We start from the raw sequence: 26,497 nt of genomic DNA, 5'->3' as shown, positions 1-26,497 counted from the left end.
TCCAATCTGGTGGCGAGCTGCTGGTGGGGTGGGGCCAGGCCTAACAGATCCCAGGCTAGCGCAAGCTCACTGGAGGACAGAGCTGAGTTCCCAGGTCTCTGGCTGCAGGGCCCTAGGGGATCTTGGAATTGGTGTGGGCATGCTGTTGAGCAGAGCCCGTTCCTGACACAGCTGGCTGTGGGGTCTGGTGTATCCCAAAGCTAATGTTAGCCTACCAGTGGGTGAGACCAGATCCCAAGATGGCTGGCTGAGGGGCTGTGTTGGTCCTGGGGCTGGTGTCTGCCCACAGATGGGTGGGGCCAGGGCCCAGGGGTTCCTAGGCCTGGTTCCTGCCCAGTGACTGGTAGGTAAGGGCAGATCCTGGAGCTAGTGCTGCCCCACTGGTGAGTGGAGCCAGGTCCTGGGGCCTGGCTACAGGCTCCTGGAGCTGGTGTTTTGGCCTGCTGGTGGGTGGGACTGAGGCCCAGGGGATCCCAGGGTTAGTGCTGGCCCACTCTTGGGTGGAGTTCTAAGGTTCCTGGCTGTGGGGTCCTGGGGCTAGTGCCAGCACACCAGTGTGTGGAGCTGGGTCCTACAGTGGCTGTGGGCTCATAAGATCTTAGAGCAGCAGTCCTGCTGGTGGGTAGGGCTGAGCCTCAGGCCACCTAGTTTCTTGGCCTGAGGCATCCTAGTATTTGTGCTGACAGGCCAGTGGGCCTGGCTGGGTCCCAGCACTAATAAGCTAGAGAAAAGAGTCCAAAATGATGCTTGCCAGCACCAGTGTCCACGTGGTAGAATGAGCTCCCAAAAATGGTGCCACCACTGTCTATGGCCAGGACGAGCCCCAGCTACCTTCTGTCTCTCCAGAAACACCTCCAAGATCAGCAACTCAGACTGACCCAGGGTCCTTTTTAAATTACTGCTTACCCTGGGTCCTAGAGCATGTAAGATTTTGTATGTACCCTTTAGGAATGGAGGCTCTATTTCCCACAGCCCTCTGACTCTCTAGAAAGTAAGCACCACTGGCCTTCAAAGTCAAATGTTCTGGGGTCTCATCTTCCCAGTGCAGGACCCCCAGGCTGCGGAGCTCGATGTGGGGTATGGACCACTCACTCCTTGGGGAGAACCTCTGCAGTTGTAGTTAACCTCCCATCTATGGGTGTCTAACCTGGGATTATGGGTCTTTACTATACTGCATCTCCACCCTCTTACCTGTCTCGTGTATATCTTTAGTTGTAGAAGGTATTTTCTGCTAGCCTTGTGGTTTTACTCACCAATAGTTTCTCTGTAAATATTTGTAATTTTGGTGTATTCATGGGAAGAGGTGAGCTCAGGGTCTTCTTACTCTTCAACCCTTGGCCACTCCCCCAGTATCATACTGTTTTGATTACTATGGCTTTGTAGTACAGTTTGAAATCAGGAAGTGTGATGCCTCCAGTTTTGTTTTTCTTTCTTAGGATAGCTTTGGGTCTTTTGTGGTTCCCTACAAATTTTAGAAGTGGTTTTTCTCTTTCTGTGAAAAATATCATGGGAACTTTATAGGAAATGCACTGTATTTATAGATGGCTTTTGGTAGTATAGACATTTTAACAATATTAATTCTGCCAATCCATGAACATGGGGTATCTCCATTTCTTTGTTTGGCGTCAATTTCTTTCATCAACATCTTATAGTTTTTAGTGTACAGATCTTTTACATCCTTGGTGAAATTTATTCTTAAGTATTTTATTGTTTTTAATGCTATTATAAATGGGACTGTTTTAGATCTTTCTTTTTCGGACAATTCATTGTTAGTGCATAGAAATGTAACAAATTTCTGTATGTTGATTTTGTATCCTGCAACTTTACTGAATTTATTTTTTAGTTCTTAAAGTTTTTTGGTGGTTTTTAGAATTTCCTATATACAATATTGTGTCATCTGTAAACAGAGAAACTTTACTTCTTTCTCTGATGTAGATGCCTGTTACTTCTTTTTCTCCCCTAACTGCCCTGTCTATAACTTCCAGTATTATGTGGAATAGGAGTGGTGAGAGTGGGCACCCTCATCTTCCTGATCTTAGAGGAAAAGCTTTGGAGTTGAGTCTGATGTTAGCTGTGGGCTTAAAAATATGGCCTTTATTATGTTGAAGTATGTTGCCTCTATGCCCACTTTGTTGAGAACTTTTATATTGAAAGTAAGTTGAACTTTGCTAAATGCTGTTTCTGCATCTATTGAGATACTCATATGATTTTTAACTTTCCTTCTATTAACGTGGTATATCACACTTATTGACTGTGCAAATGTTGAGCCACTCTTGCATCCCAGAGATCAATCCCACTCGATCATGGTGATGGATCCTTTTAATGTGCTATTGAATTTGGTTTGCTAATATTTTATTGAGAATTTTTGCATCTATATTCATCAGCAATATTGGCCTATTGTTTTCTTCTCTTATAGTGTCCTTATTTACCTTTGGAATCAGTGTAAAGCTGGCCTTGTAAATGAGTTTGGAAGTATTCCCTCCTCTTCAATTAACTGGAAAAGTTTGAGAAGGATTGACAATTTTATCTTATGCAAGTATTTCAAGTTTATGATTTAAAATTTTGAATTTTAACTTGAAAATGTGCCAGGAGTTTGAAAGGGAAAAAAAAAGAAAAAGGAGAGAAAGAAAATCACTGCTGCTTTCTTATGAATCAGTGCTTTACCAATAATAAGTTAACCCCAAAAAGCAAGATTCCAGGGCTTCTTTCCTTCGTTACCCTAGATACTAACTCCATTTTCTTCCCCCAAATTTTAAGCCCAGTACCTTAAATAATTAGGAAATCTACAGCACACTAAGGTCTTTAGTTGGGGTAAATTTCTTTCCCTATTTTTAAAATGGAGAGGACTAGGCTACATAGAATTTATTCAAATTCTAACAAACAGTGATTTGATTAGGCTACTAGAACAGTCTAGGTAAATGGTAATAGTAGCTTAAATTGAACTCATTTTATGGTTAAATTGTGTGTCCACACACACACACACCAAGAAGAAAAAAAAAAGATATTTTGAAGACCTAACCTCTAGAACCTCTGGACATAACCTCATTTGGAAACAGGGTTTTTGCAGATGTAATTAGATTATGAAGAGGTCATTAGGATGAAGCCTAATCCAATAGACTAGCAGAAGTCATTAGAAGAAGAGACACACACAGAGAGAGAATACCATGTGAAGATGACAGGCAGAGGTTAGAATGATACAGTTACAAGTCAAGGAAAACCAAGAATTGATAGCCACCACTGGAAGCTAGAAAGCAGCAAGGAAGGATTCTATGCAGAGCCCTGAGAAGGAACCAATCCTGCCAACACCTTGATTTTGCACTTCCAGCCTCCAGAACTGTGAGAGAATAAATTTCTATTGTTTTAAGCCATCTGGTTTGTGGTAATTTGTGACAGGAACCCTAGGAAACTAACACAATAGCTGATAAAGCCATGAGACTCCTTTATTTGTTCTTTTCAGTATATTGGGTTTTGATTATAAAATAGTATTTGTTTTTTATATAGATATCTAAAATACATATAAATACTGCATAAAGGAAATTAGAAATACCTACAGTCTAGGTATAGTAGGATAGAATAGTAGTATAGTAGTACAGAATAACTGTTAATAAAGCAATTGAAATTATTCTTAATAGTACCCTGCTCCAGCCATCAAACTGTAAAGTGAAATTTCATTTTAATATCTTTTCACAAATAAGCAATACAGCTACTCAAGGACACACTTAAGACTTTTCACTGATGTATTACAACTGTTCATCTTACTAGTAAAAGTATTTAAGGCTTTATTTTAGATAACTAGATTGCAAGCTATCTATAGATATACAGATACATATACCTATATATAAATATGTAGCAAGTTAAAGCAATAAAAAATCTCATTCGTTATAGAGCTATCTCATTTTTATAAAGTTGAAGGATTACAGTAAGAAAGATAATTGAAGAATAGATGTCCTTTGATAGAGAAAACCACTGTCACTCTACAAATAGAGGAATTGGAGAAGACTATACTAGAATATTTTTAAAACAAACACAGAAAATAAAACTAACGTAATAAGGACAATCTATACCACCACTAAAAACAGCAAATTTTAAGTAATTTTCAATGTTTTGTACTTTTTTTGCTCAGTTTCTTTGTGTACAATAAAGAACTGTGCTTTATTTCTTCTGGCTTTTACTAATCACAAGTTTTCACTGGTAACTAATTAGAGAAAAACAAAAGTGCATGTGTATCCAGGACACAGAGTATGAACATTAAAGGCAATGGCTTATGGCAATCTTCTTTAAGACATCATCTTCAGAAGAAAAGCATGCCAAAGCAGGCATAACCTAACATTCCTTTGACTTGACAAAGCCCCAAACTGAACTCTTGCTTTACCTATATCTTCTTCCCCACCTTAGCTGATAGTAACTTCATCATTCCAGCTGCTCAGAAGAAATATCTTGGTATCATCTTTGACTCCTCTTTCTTGCATATCTCAGTCAGAATGTGACCAATTCTCACCACCTCCACTTCTACTATTCTGGTCTTAGCCATCATCAGCTCTTCCCAGGATTGCCAGAACAGACTCCTAACTATCTCCTAGCTTCTACCCTTACCCCTTACAGTCTATCCCCAAGATTAGACCAAGAAATCCTTCTAAAATTAAATCATAAAGTCAGCCCTCTGCTCAAAACCTTGTAATGGGTCCTTATTAATTCAGATTAAAAACCAAAAAGTCTCTATAATGGGCTGCAAAGCCCATACTACCTGCTAAAAGTAAAAAACGCTTTATTCTATACTCTCACACCACTTTTTTTTTTTTTTTTTTTTTTTTTTTTTCGGTACGCGGGCCCCTCACTGTTGTGGCCTCTCCCGTTGCGGAGCACAGGCTCCGGACACGTAGGCTCAGCGGCCATGGCTCACGGGCCCAGCCGTTCCGCGGCATGTGGGATCCTCCCGGACCAGGGCATGAACCTGTGTCCCCTGCATCGGCAGGCGGACTCTCAACCACTGCGCCACCAGGGAAGCCCTCACACCACTTTTGAGCCCAGATGTGTGGGTTTTTACACAACAAGCAATTCTCTAATTCTCAGCAGAAATTACAATTTAATTCAATTTGACATTACTGGAGTTAGGGTCAGATTCCACAAGGCAAGGGCTCAGTCCCACTAGACATACCACCCCCCCACCTTCAGACACCAACCACAAGTCCCAAGTTGTCATCTGTACTTCTGATCAATAACCAATAAGTTAGGGGGTCCCACCGACCTCTTCCATGGATTCAATTCACTTGCTAGCACGGCTCTGGAAAACAGCTTACTTGAGTAGATTTCAAGTTTATTATAAAAGGATACAACTCAGGAACAGCCAGATGGAAGACCTGCATAGGGCAAAGTATGTGGGAAGGGGAGCTTCCATGCCCTCTCAACAAATGCCACCCTCCCAGCACCTCCACAAGTTCCCCAACCCAAAAGCTCTCTGAACCCCTTCAGTTAGGACTTTTTATGGAGGCTTCATTACATAGGCATGCTTGATTAAATATCTGGCCATTAGTGAGTAGCTCAATCTCCACCTCTCCCATCCCTGAAGGGGGGGGGGAAGGGGGCTGAAAGTTCCAATCCTCTAATCACATGGTTGGTTTCCTGGCAATAAGTTCCCACCTTGATGCTAACCTCCAGCCACCAGTCATCTCATTAGCACACAGAAAACATTTATCACTTTGTAGATTCCAAGAGTTTTAGGAGTTGTGTGCCAGGAAACAGCCAGATACCAAATATATATTTCTTATTATGTAACACCTGTCCATCTTCTCACCTCTAACTTCATCTCTAACTACTTTCCCTTTACATTGTCCTTTTCAGCTTCATGGGCCACCATGAAAACTCCTGCTCTAAAGCCTTTACACTATCTATTCCTCTGCCTGGAATACACTTCCCCTTGATACCCACAGGGCTTCTCCTTGGCTCACTGCATTATTGCTGTGCTCAAAAATCACCTTCTATATGAGGCCTATACTTATTTAAAATTGCAACCCACTCCACATTCCCAATTCCCCTTTCCCTGCTCTATATTTTCTTTTCTCCTTGGCATTCTTCGCCAACTAATATAGTATACGATTGACTTATTATTTTTATTATTGTTTATTATTGTTTCTCCTCCCAATCCTCTTAGAATATAAAGTGAATTCCAAGCATCTAGAACAATGCATAGTATATGGTAGGTAGTTATTAAATACTTATTGAATGAAGCTCAGGAAATAAAGTGAAACCTCAATCAACAAACCCTCTGAAATCAACAAAGATGACCTAGGCACTAAGGGTACAGGACAATTTCCTATCACCTCGCAGCTAGGTTAGTGTCAGTACTATACTGATAAGGAGGTAAGATTATCTCAGGCCTATACAGCAGCACCTTATAGGAGGAAAAATCTTCCAGGGTTCAAACAGCCTGCTCACCTAAAAACAGGGAGGGCCATCATTAGAGGGGCAGGAGCTTATTATGCAGGCTGAGAAGTTTAGAAGAAGCCAAAGCACAAAGTACCTGGTAAACAAAGAATGCCCTGATGGGTTCTTGACAAGGATGGAATCCATGTTTTGATACTGACCTCATGGTTCCCAATTATTCTACCTCTGAAAAGCTTCTGCCAACAAAGCACATTACTCAACTACTCAATCATTAAAAGCAGATGAGTTCCATCATCTGTAATCATAATCTATATAAAAAGGTTCACAGAATTATTTTAAGGATCATCAACCATGTATAAAATACCTAATAAATGCCCCAAACATAGCAGGCACTAGGTAAAGGCAAGCTAATTATAATGACAGCAAAAACACAATCTTTGATATAAAATGATTTTTTAACAATATAAATACACATTTGAAGAAAAAGTAAAAGCTGTATTATGATATTTTATACCCCATTTTATTATTTCTCTATTTCCTTAAACTGACATATCAATCTTGACTAAAGCCTTAATCCAGATTAGTGGCATCAGATAAACTGTACAATAAAGTATTAATTTCTAAATTTTAAAATCTATTAATAAGTCATTCTTAGTAGGAAAAATGCACATTCATTTATAGAACTATCCTACTTTAAGAAAATTTAAAATATGAAAAATTCTAATTTACAAAAAAATGTTTGGGAATGATTCACTTTACAAGTGGATTCACCATAGTATTATTTTAAACATTCATTTACAAGCTGTTTGGGCTAGAGAAAGAGAAATGAGTTACAATATTAGAAGGCAATGCATCAGAAATAAAGGGAAAGCAACTCTGAAATAACAATGTAAGCAACAGAGAAGATTTAATTTAGAAAAATTCAACCTACGTACAACTTTTCAGAAAAATAATTCAAAACTTCCTTAATGACGATTTTAATTCATAAGTAACACAACAATCCATCCAGTCATAAACAATAACTAGAGCACCCAAAATGCCCCTTGACATTGCTCACATCATGTCTCTGGGTCATAAGAATGCTCCCCACACCTGCGTTACCAACGCTTGTGCTGTCCATCCAGTATTCTCCTTACACTTAAGATGCAATACACATATCATCTTCATTCCCTTAGTTTTTCCCTCTTCCCTCTATAGCGACACAATATAAATCTTTAACAATGAGATGTAAAAAATACAGTGGTAAGCAAAAATGAAGATAATTCACAGGTGTGGTATAGATGACTGAGAAGCTGGAAGGGAAGGGAAGCAGCACCTTGCAAAAGCAAGGGTGTAAGAAAAAGACTATTTTATCTTTGGAAACTCAGTGCAGTTGGGGGAGGATTGGGAATAGCCAAAGACAAGGCTTAGGAAAGGTAGAACTCTTATTTCTGACTACTTCAACATTGTCTTATTAATTTTCCAATCTCTAGTGCCTAGCATACAACAATAGGTCAATAAATATTTACTAAATAAATTTGCTAGCTTGGAAAAGCACAAAAAGTAAGTTAAAAAAAAACCTTCCAAATTCCAAAGGAAAAGTATTTCTTCAAACTGCTTTTTGAAGGTCAATATTTGTAAAAATAGAAGACTAAAAGACTAATGTAATTATTTCCAAGTTAATTTAAAAATACTACAACAGCTCAGATAACTGACTTTATTCATTAAAACAGCTAAGATATTGAAGTATGATTTATGTTGTATAACATTTTATTTTCTGATGAATTACAAATATATGAAGGAAATTTTCTGAAGTGACTCATCTAAAACAAAATTTCTTCAACCATATGCAATGGTTTGTGGCACTTTGGGGTATGTCATGGACACCTTTGAAGGCCTAATGAAGCCTATGGATACCTTAGAATGTCTGTAAAGCACAAAGTAAAATTCATGGGACTAAAATTAAAAAGGAAGGAAAAAAAAGAATGTATATGATTCCAAAGAAAAACAATTACATTAAAATTCAGTCCTAACCACAGACCACAGTTCTAATCATGTACCCTTAGTTTATAAAAGAACTGCTGATAGAGGATATGGATTAACTTGGAAAAGCAAAGAACAAATACTTCTGCCTAAATATTCTATATATGTAGTATTCCTATTATTTAAAGAAAATAACTAGCTAAGATTAAGATATTAAATAGTTATTTAAAGTTTAAATAACCTCTGAAGATTTTATCTGCGGTAGAACATTTCCTGTTCCTATTGTGTGCATATACTGTAATGCAAAATTTTCTAAAATCGTTACATCTGTACAAAATTAATAATACATTAATGCTACATATGTATCATCACTAATTTGTAGCTGTCTCTCCAAATATGAAATAAATTAGCACACTTCCTCCTTTAATCCAAGAGCTCATGAGCAACAGTAGGCTATACTGACAATCTTTTGAGCCCAAACACATCTAGCACACCCTGTGTTCAAAATACTTCCAGATGAAATATCTAAGTTACCTTACTGTAGGGTGCCTTAGGGCCTATAATTAAGAAAAACCTTATAGTTAAAGCTGTCAAATACCAAGATCTGCTAAGTATTTTAGTAACTAAACATCCTTGAAGGATAGCTCAATCTACCACTTTATAGATTTCAAACATATTTTTGGAAAATTGTAGGGTAAAAAATGTCCTTTCTAGCATGATAGGTGAGTTCCAAACAGTTCCAGCAGGGAAAATAACTGTGATTTTGACTTTTGAATGTGTACACTACCTTAAAACAGAATTTTCATCTTTAAACTCTTTGTCTTGCTAAAACAAACTCCTAAACCATGATCCCAAAATTGTATTTGATACTACACAGTTTAAAATAAACATTTGACACTAAATAATAGAAAAGATCTTGACCCACAGTACTTATTAAAACCGTAAGTTTTGTGATTTTTTCTTTTTTTTAAGAAAAAGAAAACTAGGTGAAAAATAGTGCCCTTCCACCATTAAAATTGCTTCCTCTGTAAAAACTACTTTTTCGTGTCTTCTAAAGAAAATAATATTAATGAATGACTGTTGGTGTCATGAACTATATGGTGTCATATAGTTCATATAGTCATATAGTTTCATGAACTATATGCAATCTACATACATTTATAAAAAGGTTTTTTTAGTTAATAGGGAAAAGGAAAGATCTGTTCTTGGTTGCTTATTTTTCCAACTGCAGTAAAAAATACACTAACTACCAGTGAGTTGAGTTGAATAAATCACCATCATGATTTATCACCAGTAATCATGAACCTAAACAAATTGTCCAAAGAGCTCATTTTTTTTTTTTTTTCGGTATGCGGGCCTCTCACTGTTGTGGCCTCTCCCATTGCGGAGCACAGGCTCCGGACGCACAGGCTCAGCGGCCATGCCTCACGGGCCCAGCCGCTCCGCGGCATGTGGGATCTTCCCAGACCGAGGCACGAACCCGTGTCCCCTGAATCGGCAGGCGGACTCTCAACCACTGCGCCACCAGGGAAGCCCCAAAGAGCTCATTCTTAAAACGTCTAAAATGTAAAATAAAAACAAAAACCTTGTTTTTTCAGAACATAATTAACTCCTACTTACAGTGAGTTTGTCTATTTGGAATTATGACAATGGTAGATAAATCATATATTCTGATTTTGCAAAATAAGTTTCGTTTGTTTTAGTTTCTCTTTACAAGATTAAGGATTTATGCCTAGACCATCATCATGGAACTGAAAAGACATAGAAAATTAAACTAACAAGAAGTATTAACTTAGCCAAAAGTTCATTTCAATCAGAATTTTGTTAGCAATTTCTCCTCCTTTTAAATATTGAGATTTAACAACGCTTTTCTTTAAAGAACAGAACTAAGAGTGAATCAGACCCTAATCACAAAGACCCTGCTAAATTTAAACATCCCTCAGAAATAGCCTTGAAAACTCCTTGCAAAAAAATACATATTTTTTTCCAGATGAGAAAACATCTGGCAAACTCTGCTATCTAACAAATAAAGCCTTGCAGTACATTTTGCAAGCATTAATCAGGCTTCGCATTGATAAAGAAAACCTTGTAGCAGGATAACAAAACCTCAGAGCACGCTCAGATTGCAGGCTTTAGAAACCCTCCGTATTACACCTGTGCAAGTACTTCCTGTTCTCCACGATGTTTAAAAGTAGTTTGGTAAACGTCCCATAAGTCGCCATTTAGAAGCTAAACATTAACTTTCTAAATTACTACTACCAACCAGAAACCACCAGCCCAAAGATTCTCACGAATCATCTCTTCTCCAAAGAGGGCAACATAACTACCTGGACCCCTTTCAAAAGCTGCTGCTCGGGAGAGGCAGTGGCTTGAAAAGTGAGGGGCAGGCGCCAGGTAAGCGTAATATTCATAATCCCAATGCAGTAAGCGACCCAGCAGGATCCCAGGTTCTGCCCCTGGCCAGCCCTCAAACACAGCAGCAACTAACAACCACGACCCAGTAAGTACAGCACCTCCTCCCTTCGCGCGCGCCTCCAGCCTGGCCAAAGGCATCTCCGCCAGATCCCGGACGCGGCGGGAAGGAGGCGGGGAAGCTGCGTGACCTCGGGCGCTAGAACCCGGGCAAAGAGCCCTGAGTCTGCCCCGAGGAGGGTGGGGTGGGGGAGGAGGTCGCGGGGCTGCGAGGGGAGAGACGAGGCCTGGGACTGGAATGAGGGTCTCCGAGTCAGGCCCATGGGGGTAGCAGGTCGTTGGACCTCCATCCAGGGACTAGTTTTGGAGACTTACCTTGAGCTCTGCCCTTTTAGTGACGGGAGCGTGCGGCTCAGGTAGAGAAATACGGGCCTTCTACCTCCCGCTGGCCCAGCGCCGCCTCAAGCTGACAACAGGCTGACACCAACAGCTGCCACCGTAACCGGGGCTCACCGAGAACTAGAGCAGAGGCGACTGATCTCCGCCGCCCAAAGCGCGATCCTGCGCACAGAGCATGCGCACACGCCTCAACACTGCCAGTCAGGGCAGCGACACCTGCGATCAACAGGTCCTGGGAGCCCCGCCCCAATCCCCGCCTCGCCCCCGCCCCGCCTCCTCAGAGCTAGCCCCGCCTTCATGCTCAACGAGCTGGCTCCGCCCCCGCACGCGATTTCCCGGCTTTCCGGACCTGCCGAACTGTGTTCCCGCGGGGGTTCGCTGGGGCGCGCGATCCAGTTGACTTACTCGGAGGCGCAAGATCCCGCGAGAGCAGGAGCTTGACTATTTTTCCTAAGGCGGGAGCGGAGTGCTGTGGCTTAGCTGTTGGAGGAAGGTGGCTGCAGGTTCGTCTGTGTGGTGTAGAGGGGAGGAAGGGATAGCTCCTCAGGTGGAGGTGGTTATTCCCATACTATTGGTCGTTTGTTTATTCAGTATTTTCTAAGCTCAGGGACGCGAATCCACCAAGGACTGGGCTTTAAGTTAGGAATTGTTACCTCAGAGAAAACAACCTGTACTGCCTGGCCTCGAAACCCTTGCGAATACGCAGTTCTCTTTAGCATCTGTTTGCAGTTAAATGACTTCCACTGGTATGAGGGTATATCCCCCAGCTGGTTGTTTCGTGACTATTAATAAATCGAAAGCCTTAATAAACACGTTGACCCGGTTAATGGTTAATTGTGGTGAGAAAAATGTGGCTGCCTCCTTACTGTGCTTTGAACAGGTTTTAAGTTGCAAGCTAATGCTTGGAGAATGGGCTAAACTTTGTTTTGGAATACCTTGTTTCTTAGGAACAGTAGTAAATGAAAAACCCACTGTCTACAGATCCCTCTCAATAAGTAGTAAGGTTTTGGAACTCATTTCAAAGCTGTTGCAGGTACAACATAGAGATTATAAAAACTGGTTTAACTAAACTCGTAGGTAACTCTAAACGTTTATTTGAAGAAACAGAACGAAGAAACGTTTTAGGTCGGTATAAGCGAAGAGTACCTGGGACTGAATCAATGAAAATTTATTGAACACTTAATGTTCCCTTCACTGAATTGAGCACTCAAGAAAATACAATGAAATTTCAGACATGGTTCTTGCCTTCAGGAAATTTAAAACGTTTGGAGAATGAGGGAAAAAATACTCTACATTTAAAAAATAACACCATTAATTCTACCCTTGGTTTCCTTAGTGCCACTTTCTCCAGGTTCTGCAACTACCTCTTTGATGAACTTTAAATATTTTTCTTCTTATGTGTGCCCTCTGTGTTTCCAAACTATCCATTTTCTTTTGTTGTTAGTCCTCTTGTCTCCTTGAGCAATCTCTTTCCCATGATGGACTTACCTACTAAGTATCCTGGGCACCATGGACTCCCAAATGTATACTTCAGGTTAGACATTTTTTTTTTTTTTTTTTGCCGTACACGGGCCTCTCACTGTTGTGGCCTCTCCCATTGCGGAGCACAAGCTCCGGACGCGCAGGCTCAGCAGCCATGACTCACGGGCCTAGCCGCTCTGCGGCATGTGGGATCTTCCCGGACCGGGGCACGAACCCGTGTCCCCTGCATCGGCAGGTGGACTCTCAACCACTGCGCCACCAGGGAAGCCCCAGGTTAGACACTTTTAAGCAACAGCATCTTCGTTTGGATTTCATATAGGTACTTAACTATGTCCCAAATTGACATGGGCATCTTTACCATTCCCTATTCTTACTGCCGTATTTCTTCCCACCCATCTGGAACCTACCCTGCTTTCATTCCCTATTTCAGATAATAGCACCCAGTTGCCCAAGTCAAGAATCCATGGGTACCACTATATTACATTTCTTTCATTTCCTCTATCCTAATACCAAATTCTATTGACTCATCTCCTTAATGATCTCTCAAATCCACGTCTCTTTTTAATCTCCATTCTCACTGTCTTAATCCATCAAGTAATCATCTCTCCTAACTCATCTCCCTTGACTATTGCAATAGCGTCTAGTTATTTCTTTCCCACTCCAGTCCAACCTCCAGCCTATTAGTAGTTTTTCTAACATGAAAATATAATCGTGATATTCCTCACCAAGATTTTTTCAGGAGCCCCCATCCTCTTCATGATCTGGCCCCAGACTGTTAATCTCATCTACCATTCTTGCCCATTTACTCCACACTAGCTATACTGAACTCTTTGCACTTCCTTGATTCTACTAGGTTCTCTCAAGATCCTTTAGGTCTCAGTTGAGTACTTATTTCTTCCCTGGAACCTTTCATAACTTCCTGAAACAGACTTGCCCTTCTTTTACCATTTCTGGACTTATTTATATTATAACAATTAGGTTGTACTATATTTCTTTGCAAATGTAACTGACAGCACTCTTGAAAAATAATTTGGACTGTGGATAATGAAGATTCATACTATCTCCCTTCCTCATTTCGAGATTATAGGAGAATGTCCTTCAGTTCACCTTGCTCAAGAATTTGACTAAAGGCTTCCCTGGTGGCACAGTGGTTAAAAATCCACCTGCCAATGCAGGGGACACGGGTTCGACCCCTGGTCCAGGAAGATCCCACATGCCACAGAGCAACTAAGCCCGTGAGCCACAACTACTGAGCCTGTGCTCTAGAGCCCACGAGCCACAACTACTGAGCCCACGTGCTGCAGCTATTAAAGCCCACGCACCTAGAGCCCATGCTCCGCAGCAAGAGAAGCCACCACGGTGGGAAGCATGTGCCCCACAAAAGAGTAGCCCCCACTCCCCGCAACTAGAGAAAGCCCGCACACAGCAACGAAGACCCAACGCAGCCAAAAATTAATTAATAAATTAAAAAAAAAATTTGACTAAACCCTGACTGTACACTTTTTTAATCGTGTAATTTCAAACTTTCTACCAGTTCTTGGCATATCTAAGTACTGAGTTTTAAATAATAGACTTATAATAGGTCACAAGTTAAGCATCAAGAGGGCAGCCTGAAGCAAACAGATGGAAAAAAGGAAAATTGACAGTGCACTGCATTTTAGGGCAGGAGTTGCTCCTAGAAAACTTTGTAGTTAGAAATGTCACAACATAGGTTTTAAATGTATTGCCTCTGAGAATTACTGTTTGTCCTTGGGGGATATGTGTGTATGTTTGATTCAATAGTTATTTGTTGGGTGGAACCAAATTAATAAAAATGTCTGCACCTCGCACTGGCTTGAGATCATGAAAGGGAGTAGAGTTGGAATGCCAAAGATCATCTTACACTGTTTGAATGAGGCCTACCCAAAGATTACATCATCAGCACCACCATACTTAAACGCCTCTTAACTATTATTCTGGAGTGATTATAACTCAGACTTTGGGAGATGTACCATCTTGAGGATATATTCATCCTATCACTGATAAGTGGTAAGAGTAGCAATATTCTGTCCTGAGGAGCTGTGATCCAGTAGTTCCAGGAGGTAATCAACATCTAAAGGCGTGGCAAAGCATGAATCAGCTGGGTGAGGTAAAGTGAAATACAGTATAGAGAAATAGCTGAATGGCTCCCTCAGGTTTGGATACGAGGCAGACTCCTTTTTTCCTAAATGCATCAAGGAAATATTGACGAGTGTTATTTTCTTAGTAAGCTTCTAGAGAGCAGGGACCATATTTTTTCATTGTTGTATTTCCAGGCAATGAGCCTTAACAAATGTGTTCAGCGGATAGAGTGAAAAACTGGAAGTTTTGTTGATTTTTTAGAGAATAGAGACATCTATGTGGATGAAAATTGTTGGAGAAAGCTTCTGTGGGAGATCAGATATGAGCTTCAGCTTGGAAGGTTCATAGGTAGGCATATTTGAAGGCACTGAGGAGGAAACATGACTACTTCAAGAGCAAAGTTTTAGAAACAGGAATGAACAAGGCCAATGCAGGGCTATAATAGGAAGCCTTTATAAGTTCTTGAACAGGTTGTTTAGTTTGGAATTATATACAGAAGATTTGTAGAGGAAATTGTAGTTAGGCAAGAAGATGAGCTAAGCCAGTGCAATTCCAGAGAAATCTTCAGTCTGTGACTTGATGATGAGGCCAACCAGAAAAATCTAGTTACAGTTGACCACTTTGTCCTTGACTCACCTCCCAGTTTTTGTAACACCATCCTCTTTCATGGCTTTCCTCCAACCTCTTTGGTTGCTCCTTTTCATACTGTTTTTCTCTTTCACTTTCCAGTCTACTTTTATCTTCTAAATGAAGATAAATAATGTTCCACAGTGCCTGGTCCTGAGATCTCATTTATCCACATGGTTTTAAATCTATTTCCCACACAAGAGCCAAAGTAGCCTATTGTAAATGTCAACCTGTTACTCCTCAACTTAAAATTGTTCAATGGCTTACTATTTACATAAAATAAAATCCAAATTCTTGCCAAGGCCTGCAGACCCCTGAATGGACTAATGATCTATCCTTACTTCCCTAACAGCATCTCATGCTATTCAAGGATTTTACATTCTTTATTCCCTTTGCCTAGAACAGTGGTTCTCAACTGGGGATGATTTTTTTCTCCCAGGGGACATTTGACAAAGGCCAATACATTTCTGGCGGTCACAGTTAGGGTGGGGGAGGGGTGCCACTACTGGTATCCAGTTGGTTGAGGCCAGTGATGCTGCTAAACATCCCACAATGGACAAGACAGTCCCCCACAACAAAGAATTGTATGGTCCAAAATGTCAATAGTGCCAAGGTTGAGAAACCCTGACCTACAGCACCTTCCCCTGAGTCTCCAAGTGGCTGGCTCCTTTTCATCCTCTATACTTTAGTTTTAACTTCATCTTCTTGGAAAACTCATCCTTGACCTAGAACTCCCTGTTTATCTCTATCACAGTATTCTGTTTATTCATCTCATACCATTTTTCACAACCTGTTATTATTTAGCTTATTTATTTGCTTATTTGTTTATTGTCTCCCTCACTATCTAGGAAGAAGATCCCATGAAAGACCTCTCTCTTGATCATCATTCTTTCTGTAAAGTCTAATACAGTGGCACAGAGTAGGCATCAGTAAAGAGTTGTTCGACACCTGAATCTGTATCTACAATAAGTCACTGAATGGAAACTTAACAATAAGGCTTTCTTTTCTTCTTTTTCTTTTTTTCCGTAAAATTAAAATATGCAGTTACCAAGAGTGAAGACACGTGGAAAGAAGTTGTTGTCACTAAGAGTGTCTTCTGGAAGGCTCCTGGTCTGTGGTCAGTATTCAGATGTGTTCCACGAATACCCTTCCTTCCTAAGTAGCTTCTCACAATCAGAACCAGAAGTAGAGTCATATTATGGCCAAATTAACTAATGTCTGTGACATGATAAAAATCTGGAAAGAAAAAAATAAGGGAGAATAGAACCAAAAATGAGGTAAAATTATAATATTTTTGATCAAGTTATCTCTTAGTTTAGAAGACTTAATTTTTTAATATATGCACATCTAAAAAAGCCATTTCAAAGATGTATTTAGAAGTGCCTGGTTATTATACGTTTTAGTTATTTCAATTAAGAAAATATGTATTGTGGACATACATTGCTTTGTCTTTTCCTGCTTTTAGTAATCCACACCACTAAACCACAGGATGGGCACAACTCCATGTGGGGCATTTCACCATTTTCTGGCTCTGGTGATTGGTATATGGGTGATTCATGCTAATCAGCATTCTTTCCCAGGAGTTTTCAAATTAGAGCTTACAGGAAAGATCCCTTTTTTCTCTGATTGCAAAGCTATAAAACTGTGAGCTCAGAGTTTCTTGTGGCAAGGTGCCTTGTCATTTATAGTATCTGGTCTGAAAGAATAAGGCGGATATGGGGAGAGAGGGGAGAGAGAGAGTCCCTGAAGGTTCTCTATCCTCTTATAAAATAGGTAATTCAGTAATTGAGTGTTCTCTGGACTCCTCAAAGCTCTGCAGCATGACATGTTGTTAAACATCAGAAGATCAAATTCAATATCCATGGCATCTCAGCCAGCTCTTCATTAGGCAAAACTTTACTGGCCTTACATCTCAACCTTTCTAAGCCTCTGATATACTAGAGTCGACATTAGCTAGTTAACCACAGTTAGTAGTTTAGCCAATAACCTTAATTTTTGCTGACTTATTGTCAGCTTAGGCAATTTCATTACCTTTGTTATTTCACTTTGAAGCGTCCTAATTTTCTTATCTGTAAAATTGGAATGAGAAATAATGCTTATATATGATGTCTTTTGATGATGCCCCAGATATAAGCAATTGTAAAGTCTTATACTGTGTTATTATGGCCATTAGTGTTGTTATTATGATTACCAATACTGCTGTCATCAATGATAACGTGATGCTATAAGAACCTATGTATTGTTTTTCTTGCCGTAATAGGTATTTTATTACATGTATTTTATTACAATCTCAAAGATGCAGGAGGCTTTAGATTCCATCTGTCCAGCCTCCCACTCACTAAAGGATCATCCCTGCTGGTGGTTGTCCAACGTCTGTTCAAATATGGTGACAGTGATAGAAAACCTGATGCTTTGTGGGGCATCCTGTTCCTTTTTAAGACTTTTTTAACTATTAAGAAATTTTCATCACAGTGAGTTGAACTTCACCTTCTAGTAATTTCTACACACTGGTCTTATTTTCTGTCCTTTATAACAACAGAAATCTATATTCTCTTTTCCATAAGATACTATTGAACTTTGAAAACATCTTTTGTGTTTTCAAGCTAAAAGTACTCAGTTCTCTCAACAATTTTTTGAAGGCCTAGTAAATATTAAACTAATCCACTCATTCATTCATTCATTCATTATACTTCACCTTATCCTACAAAGATTTAAAGTAAATTCTAAAAAATAAAATAAAATGAATTCTAGTATATAACATAAAACAATGGTCAAATGTAAATAAGAAAAAGAATCAGAGCTATGGGAAATTAAAATACAAGTAGAATGTAAAGAATGAGAACTAAAGAACATAAATATGCATGAGCCTATGGCTTAAATTTATTTGAATCAAAAGTAAAAAAGGGGCTTCCCTGGTGGCGCGGTGGTTGAGAGTCCGCCTGCCGGTGCAGGGGACGCGGGTTCGTGCCCCGGTCTGGGAGGATCCCACATGCCGCGGAGCGGCTGGGCCCGTGAGCCATGGCTGCTGGGCCTGCGTGTCCGGAGCCTGTGCTCTGCAGGGGGAGAGGCCACAACAGTGAGAGGCCCGCCTACCGCAAAAAAAAAAAAAAAAAAAAGTGAAAAAGATATTTAAGTTATCAGTAACAGGAAGACATTTTTCTGTCATCGTCTAAGATGCTTTTTCCTCTACGTGGGCCTTCATCTAAGGAGGCTCTTACCTATGTTCACTGACAGTGGACTCATCAACATGTCCCTGGAAAATGCGGTAACAGTCTTCATAATCCATGAAACTGAATTCAGGATTCACTTTTGTTGTCAACTTCTGAAAAAATGTGGTGCCCAAAAATCAAAACAGTTTTTTGCAATTAGCTTGATTATGGTTTGGGGAAATTATTTCCTTTTTTGGTTCAGACACTGTTTTTATCAGGACAGTTTAAGTAAGATTGTTTTAACCTATTTTGTAACTGTCACTTCGTTAGCCAATATAAGTTTATGTTCAAAATACTAATTTTTTTGTTCCATTATTTTGTTTTTATGAATTGGCATTAAGTTGAGTTTCACAAATTTTAATGCCATTAGTTTTTTTGAACACAAATGCTTATATTGCCTCAGAACATAAGCATCTTCATCATCTGTTTCGTTCATTTCTTTAAAACATCCTATTAGGCTTTGAAGTTTTAGCCCATATTTCTTAAAATTCACTATTCTTCCTCAGTTTTTATATTGCCAGAATTAATGATATCTTCTTTGTCTGCAGCTAAATCATTGAGGAAAATGTTAATGAAGGCTGGATTCCTGACATTCAGCTCCAGCTGTAGCCCACGTTAACCCTCATGGCAGCATTAAAATTGTTTAGAAAGCCAAGTAGAGACCATGTTTAAGGGCAACATGGTATCATAAAAGAGCATGGCCTTTAGACTTGGACAGACTTATGTTCAAATCCTGACTTTACCATTTATTGTTTGTGTGACCTTGAGCAGTTATTAGCTACTCTAAAACCCAGTTTCCTCATCTGTACATAGCAAGGTGTCCTAGCTAATCCCTAACTGGGTTGCTGTTGACAGGATTAGTAGGATTGCCACCACTGTGGGCATTTATTTGCATGTTTTTTTTTCTATCAACGTTTTGTAATCTGAGAGAAAGAATGAAAGAATGGCTTACGTTCAGAAGCAGCATAAATTGATAGAATGGATGGAGAGTTATGGAACTCTTTTGCTCTCAAGGAGCTGAGCCTGTGGGAGGGCAGCTCACCTCTTTTAACCTCTTAATCCATAAAGGAAGGGATTGAGCCACGTGATTCTAAATGCTGAAGACGTGAAATAGGGCCTTTTGCCAGTTGTTACTTAATTCCAAAATACGCCACGAACTAAGTGTTTTATGCAAATTACATTATTTAACTTTCCTAACAGCCATAAAATATTAATATTTAGATATTATTAATATCCTTATGTTAGAGACAGTGAAAGTGGGGTACCTAGTACAGTGTCTGGCATATAGGAGGCACTCAATAAGCAAACTGAATGACTAAGTAAAGGAACTTATCAGTTAAGTATGACGTCTGGTCACAGCCATGGAAATACAGTAGAGTAAGTAGGAATGAGGAAGGCAATATGTGCCGTACTAACAGATCCAGAATTAAAGGCTGAAAACATCTAGGTTTTGATTGAAAGCCTAGGATTCACTAGGATTTTTGTGCATTAGTATAATTTCTCTTTAATTTTTTTCAAAAACAAGTTTTGTGGGGTTTTTTTGCGGTACGCGGGCCTCTCACTGTTGTGGCCTCTCCCGTTGTGGAGCCGGACTTGCAGGCTCAGCCTGAGCGGCATGTGGGATCCTCCTGGACCAGGGCACGAAACCGTGTCCCCTGCATCGGCAGGCGGACTCTCAACCTCTGTGCCACCAGGGAAACCCCGAAAACAAGTTTTATAACGTTTAATTTATACAATTCTTCAGAATCTTAGAGATAAAGAGGATCTGAGAGATTAGTTTGCTAAAATCCCTCACTGTACAGATGATAACACTTAAGCTCAAGGAGGTAAAGTTACCTAGGCTCATGCTAGACACTGATAGAAGCAGGGCTAAAATTCAATTCCTAGTCACAGAATTTTCCTGGTGTGAAATATTTTCCCTGAAATATTCTGAAAGTTTCATAAGAGATAGTACTCTTTTGTTTCTTAAAGTGCAATCAGATTTCTTCTATATTCAAATACTGGTAATAAACATACTTGACACCTTTGTGCCCTTCTGAAAGACACGGGAAGGGGAACATAAGGAAGAAGTCAAGGGCACTTCACAGGAAAAGATTTTCTTTTTCTCAATTGTGATATCTGTGGTAGTACTCTGACTTTATGAAAAACACTATGGCGTTTGGAAATTTACCAAACTTACTTTCCTACCTCTTGGGACTCTGACAAATCTAAGACTCTGTGACGTGTGTGTGCGTGCACACACACACACAACTATATATCTTAGACTGACTTGTTTTTGAGGTAGTTCTTCAAGAAATACAATAGTAAAATAACACCATATCTTTTGCTCATAACATATTGGCTAAAGCCATGAACCCAAAGGAAGTTGCCCTGGAGAGCAATTTTCTTTGTAAAGATGACAAAAATATTCAGGGCACCAGTGTTTTCAAGTTGAACTTCCTTGTTGAAATTCACTTCACAGTCAAAGGAAAAAAAGGTTTACTTTTTAATACAGTAATAAAATTGTTGGAAAGTATTCAGTGATAGAAATAATTCAAAGAAGTATAGGTAAAGGCAGAAGTTTTAGAGTATTTAATTTCTTTATTTCTTAACTGTTAGTGCTCTTGAGTTTTTTAGTCTCTTATCTGTAAAACAAACCCTCAAACTGAAATTGTGCTGGAGGAAAAAACAAACCAACTCTTGGCAAGTAATATCCCTGGAATGTGTGTAATGCCATTTTGTACATTTTTAAATCAAGGTTTTCTGATTAAATTGTTTTCTACAAGTTTTGTTCTGCTACTGTTTCAAATGCTTTTAATTCTGAATAACTATTTATCAAATTAGTTATAATAGTTTTGATGTGATGGAGAAAAGCCATTCCACTTGCTATTAACAGTGCTGACTTTTACATTTTAAACAGCATTTAGTAGTAGGTACAACAGTAACTTTCAAACATTTTAGACTGCAACCTAGAATAAGCAATATATTTTACATTGTGATCCAGTTTGCATGAACATATATATAAAGCAAAATCAGTAGTTTGCTGAAATAATACTATTTCTATGAGTGATATGCTCTGATGTTTTCTTTTCCTTTATATTCTGTTTCATTTGAAAAGCTGCTGATCATAACCATCTAAGTTAATTTTTACACCACCTAACTGAACACAACTACAGTTTGAAAGACATGGACCAAGAGGTTTCTGGTGGAAGGAGCAATGTTTACGAAAAGCCTTTACTCTCTGGTTCCACATTTTATTAACATTACCCCAATTCAGAGTTTTATCTCTCTGTGGCTAATAAATAAGGTATACAAATTATATAAGGCTATATTTATATAGATAAATATTAAATCATGTACAGTATGTTATGTCACCAGAAGGTGTGTGGTTTGTGCCCATCATCTGGATGATTGTGTTCTCCACTGAGATAGGAGAGAGAATAAGTTAGTGGGAGGAATGTTAGATCAGAAGCAGGGCTCTTGGGTTCTAATTTTAGGCATGCAATGTGAGACTAAGCCAGTTCCTTAACTTTTCTGATCTAAGTTTCTATTCTGTAAATGAGGGAATTGATCTAGAGTATTTCAAGATAGAGTCTAATTCTAAAGTGCTGTGATTTTAAGTGTTTAAAGAGAGTTTAAACCAAAGAGAGTGTTTCGTTATGCTATTAACGTAGTACTAGTGGGTTGTATTTGGTAAAATATAACTTTTTTGCTTATTCCTATTATATCTTAAATATTAATATCCTTTTGGTATGCTAACAAGAGGACACTTAAGTAAACATCAGAGTATGGATTTGTACATAGTCTAGTACATAGTAATGCATAGTCTAATACATTATGATAATTATGGTCATTAACCATAATTAATATATTATACATATATGCATCTAAAAACATGATAATTATTCTGTATTGCTATGTGTCTTAGTCTGTTCAGGCTACTATAACAGAATACCATAGACTGGGTGGCTTATAGACAGCAGAAATTTATTTCCCATATTTCTATAAGCTGGGAAGTCCAAGAGCAAGGTGCCTGGTGAGAGCCTGCTTCCTGATTCATATTTGGCTATGTTCTCTCTGTGTACTCACATGGGGGAAGGGGCAAGGGAGCTTTGTGGAGTCTCTTTTACTAATCCCATTCATGAGGACTACACCCTTACCACTTAATCACCTCCTAAAGGCCCCACCTCCTAATACTATCACATGGAGGTTAGGATTTCACCATATTGATTTTAGGGGAGCCATGCACATTGTCTATAGTATTATGATAAGTTTAATGTGTTTTTAATAGATTTTGATGAGTTTGTGAGGAAACTTATTGTAATTAACCATAAACTATATCTACATCTCTTTCTTTGCATCAGAAGTAAAGAATGTTTTTTGAATAAATGTGGTCCATGTCTATGTTTGACTTTATGTTCCAAAATAACAACTGAGCCTCGAGTGCTGTATGGCTCAGAAGACAGCCTTGCCTTGCACAGGAGGCCTGGAACCTGAGGCAAATCAGTTGTGTTATAGAAACTTCATTAGCTCCAATTTTTCACATGGGTAGAAGTAAGGTAAAATAAATATTAGGAACTGAGTTTAAAATTAAGCTTAGAAAGTATTCCTGCTTTTTCAAGATAAGTTGGAAAAGAAGAAAAAGTTATTTCAGGTTGATTGTATTTAGGTGAATTTTTCATTATGTTAGCATCAGGTCATAGAGGAATCACCTCCTTTCCATGCTTATGATTACCAGATGCCTAATTTCTTTAAGCAACATGGAAACCCACCAGAGAAGGGGACTTGGGGTGATTGTTTTTATTCATTGTACTCTAGAGATGACTGTGCCAAAACATTAGGATTCCGGGGCAACATACTTCCTGATTTGAAATATTCCAAACAGGTATTTAAATGAAAAGCCATTTTAGTTAAAAAAAAAAATGAAGGATTATGTAGCCATCTGTCCATAGGAACTCCTTTCTGATTGTATAATGTATTTTCTAAAAAGGTAGTATATACTGATCAAGGAAAGTATCCACTATATCGGTTTTTTAAAATTCTCAAGTGACCTACAAAATATGTAAATGCTCACAAGAAATAGTACTATTTTAGCAAGATCCTAAAAAGTCTCCCATAATTGCAGTTTTGAGTCTGGAGAATAGAGCTGGCACAAGCTTATCCTAAAAAGTAGTCAGGCCACATTAGTGTTTCTGATTATGTATGTATTTAATATACTTATTGCGCCAACATATATTAGCCCCAAATCAGGATCAAATATATTTATCCCAAAGCAGTTCCAGTGTAACCTCTAATCTAACTTCATTCTAAATGCCTTTGCTTTCTTACTGCGTGATAATTTTTTATTTTGTTAATAATAATAGCTAACATGTATCAAGCATTTACAATGTATTGGGTAATATAATGTATAATATATAATTTTTAAGATAGATACTAATATTATCCCCATAATTAAGATACGTTTAACAAACTTTTATTGTTCTTTACTATATACCAGGCACAGAGGATACAGTAGTTAATAAAAAAGCAAAGTCTCTACCCTCAGAGAACATTCATTCGAGTGGGCGAGATAAATAATTAAGGAATAAATACATACATTGTGTGTGGCGGCTACATCTTGTGGATCTTAACGTAGTTGTCTGAGGGCCCCAGTTCTACTCCCTCTGACCTCCATCACTGCATTCTTGCTGAGCCTGCCTTCCACAGTCTGCTCCCAGCCACTGAGGGACCATGACAGTGACCCTAAGGCAGACTTGTTTCTGGGAAACACCGGACCTTTCCTACAGGTGACTTGGGCTCACAGATCCTCCAACAGGCTTGCTGAATCTTCCCTAGACTGCTGGGCAGTCTAGAACATATCCATGCAGTTCCATCTGAGGTCCCTTGGGTCTCTCCCAGCCTTTCTTTGACTCTCTCCCTGCCTTTCTTTGACTCTCTCCCCATTTTCTCTCATGTGGGCAATTTTCCTAATAAAACTTTTGCAGGTTTACCCCGTCTTGGCATCTGCTCCTCAGAGGACCCAGACTAACACATTATGTTAGGGAGTAATAAGGGCTATAAAGGAAAAATAAAAGCACAATAAGGGGTTATAAGTGTGTTCTCTTAAGTAAGGGTGGTCAGGGAAGGTCTTAGGCAGAAGTGGCCTTTGAAACACATAAATGGTTGGAGAAAACTTCCAGAGTAAAGTAACTTGCTTGAGATTATATTACTAATTTGTGGTAGATTAGCAGATTGCTGGCACGTTTAAATACAACTGCTTTAATATGCAATTTATAAGTGCATGTTGATAAAGAAAATGTAATGAGAGTTATCTATTTTGGGTGATAATTCACATTAGACAACTGATATAACAAAACTTCAAAGGGGGTAAGGAAAAGGCTCTAGAAACCATAGAATATCACAGTTATTTCCTTTCAGCCTGCTTCATTCTGGCCTTCCTTTTTTCCCCCTGTTCTTTTAGATTAATTTGCTAGTGCTGCAGCTTCTATACCAATTATTCAATTAGTAATTGAATTTACCTTTTGTCCTTCTGACTCTTTCCAATTCTGTTTCCTGAGCTGTCTCCATCTCATACACTGCCTAAGTTGTCATTGAAATGTGCTTCAAAATATTACACAATCCAGAATAATAAGCACATTGTTTTTGAAACTGAAGTGTAACCTCTTAGAAATAATTTTCCCCCTCTTTGCCCATATGTACCAAATCTTCCTATTGAAATCACATTATATTGAGAAGTCAGAGAAAGTTTATATCCTGAGTTGAAATCTAGTTCTTTTATTTAAGGAATTCAAATAGGGACATACCCTTTTATTTATCTAATAATACTTCAGTGTGTAAGCCATTGAAATTCTTACACAATTTTACTTACTTTTTTCTTAGTTCTGAAAAGTTTAACTTTTTTAAACATAATTTTCTAAAAATCCTTTGATATATTTGTGAAGTGCTTTGATCAGTTAGTTTGGAATAGATTCCCCTTGCTTGTTCTTTTGGCAAAAGCCTGGCACTCTTCCACCTTTCATAGAAAGTGAACTGCCCTTCTTCCTACAGAATAGAGCATGTGGAGGTTGAAAGTATTTTTCATAAGAAAAGGGGCATTCAGAGCAATACTTTCCTAAGCTTAATAAAAAGCAGTTGTGGCTGGGAAACTGCAATGATGTCATGTAAGTTTTATCTTGCATAAGCAGCAGAGTGAGGAAATTCCAGAATTAATAAGTCGGCTGGTACAGCTGTGCCCTGAGTTGGAAAGTTCAGGATGTTCTTTTCACACTCATGACTGGACATTCTGCTCCACTTTAGCCTTTGTGAGAATAATTGGCTCCCTCCATTTCCACGCTGCTAAAACATTTATAAATTGGTCTACTTAGAAAATGTAATGTTTTAAGTGGATAAATGGTCATTTTGACTAAAAATTATTGTCCATATTTGCCTTGATTTTGTAATAACTGATAATTAGTTATTTTAAGGTATCTAGTCCTTTCAAATACTGAGTTAAGAAATGGAAAATACCAGCCTTGAGAAATGATTGAAGGGAGTGGAGAGTTAAGAGCCAAGAATGAGGACTTCCCTGGTGGTGCAGTGGCTAAGACTCCTCACTCCCAATGCAGGGGGGCCTGGGTTTGATCTCTGGTCAGGGAACTAGATCCCGCATGCCACAACTAAAAGATCCTGTATGCCACAACGAAGATCCGAGTACCACAACTAAGACCTGATGCAGCCAAATAAATACATAAATATATTTTTTTAAAGCCAAGAATGATCTAACTATTGCTGTAGTTGTTAATGCAGACCTAGTGTTATCCAGAAAACAATTGGCCAGCTGATCATCAAGAAATTGGCTAAATAAAATAGGAGATAAAATTTTATGACCCAAAAGTCAGTCTGTTGAACAGTATAATGGAAATTCTTCTAAAGTTTTGAAAAGTAGAAAACATTTCCATTTAAAGGAA

General features: G+C 38.8%; 1 protein-coding gene and 1 long non-coding RNA gene across 3 annotated transcripts in view; one reads left to right on the top strand and one right to left on the bottom strand.

Moving 5' to 3' along the window:
* USP53 (ubiquitin specific peptidase 53) overlaps positions 1 to 11,353 on the bottom strand; it is a 76,893-nt gene extending 65,540 nt beyond the window's left edge. Inside the window, exon 1 of one of the 2 annotated variants that reach the window (XM_081226027.1) lies at positions 11,131 to 11,353. The gene's annotated coding sequence lies outside the window, so the exon portion shown is untranslated. The remainder of the gene's footprint in view (positions 1 to 11,130) is intronic. The other variant, XM_081226026.1, reaches the window with a different exon arrangement.
* An 81-nt stretch (positions 11,354 to 11,434) lies between these two features.
* Positions 11,435 to 26,497, top strand: part of LOC308613801 — a 195,788-nt gene continuing 180,725 nt past the window's right edge. The window contains exons 1-2 of the long non-coding RNA XR_014015322.1: positions 11,435 to 11,657; positions 16,408 to 16,480. This is a non-coding gene — a long non-coding RNA (uncharacterized lncRNA). The remainder of the gene's footprint in view (positions 11,658 to 16,407; positions 16,481 to 26,497) is intronic.

This window comes from Mesoplodon bidens (genome assembly GCF_964165515.1).
Source record: "Mesoplodon bidens genome assembly, chromosome: 1".
Lineage (NCBI taxonomy): Eukaryota > Metazoa > Chordata > Mammalia > Artiodactyla > Ziphiidae > Mesoplodon > Mesoplodon bidens.
This window is presented reverse-complemented; position numbering and strand designations above follow the sequence as displayed.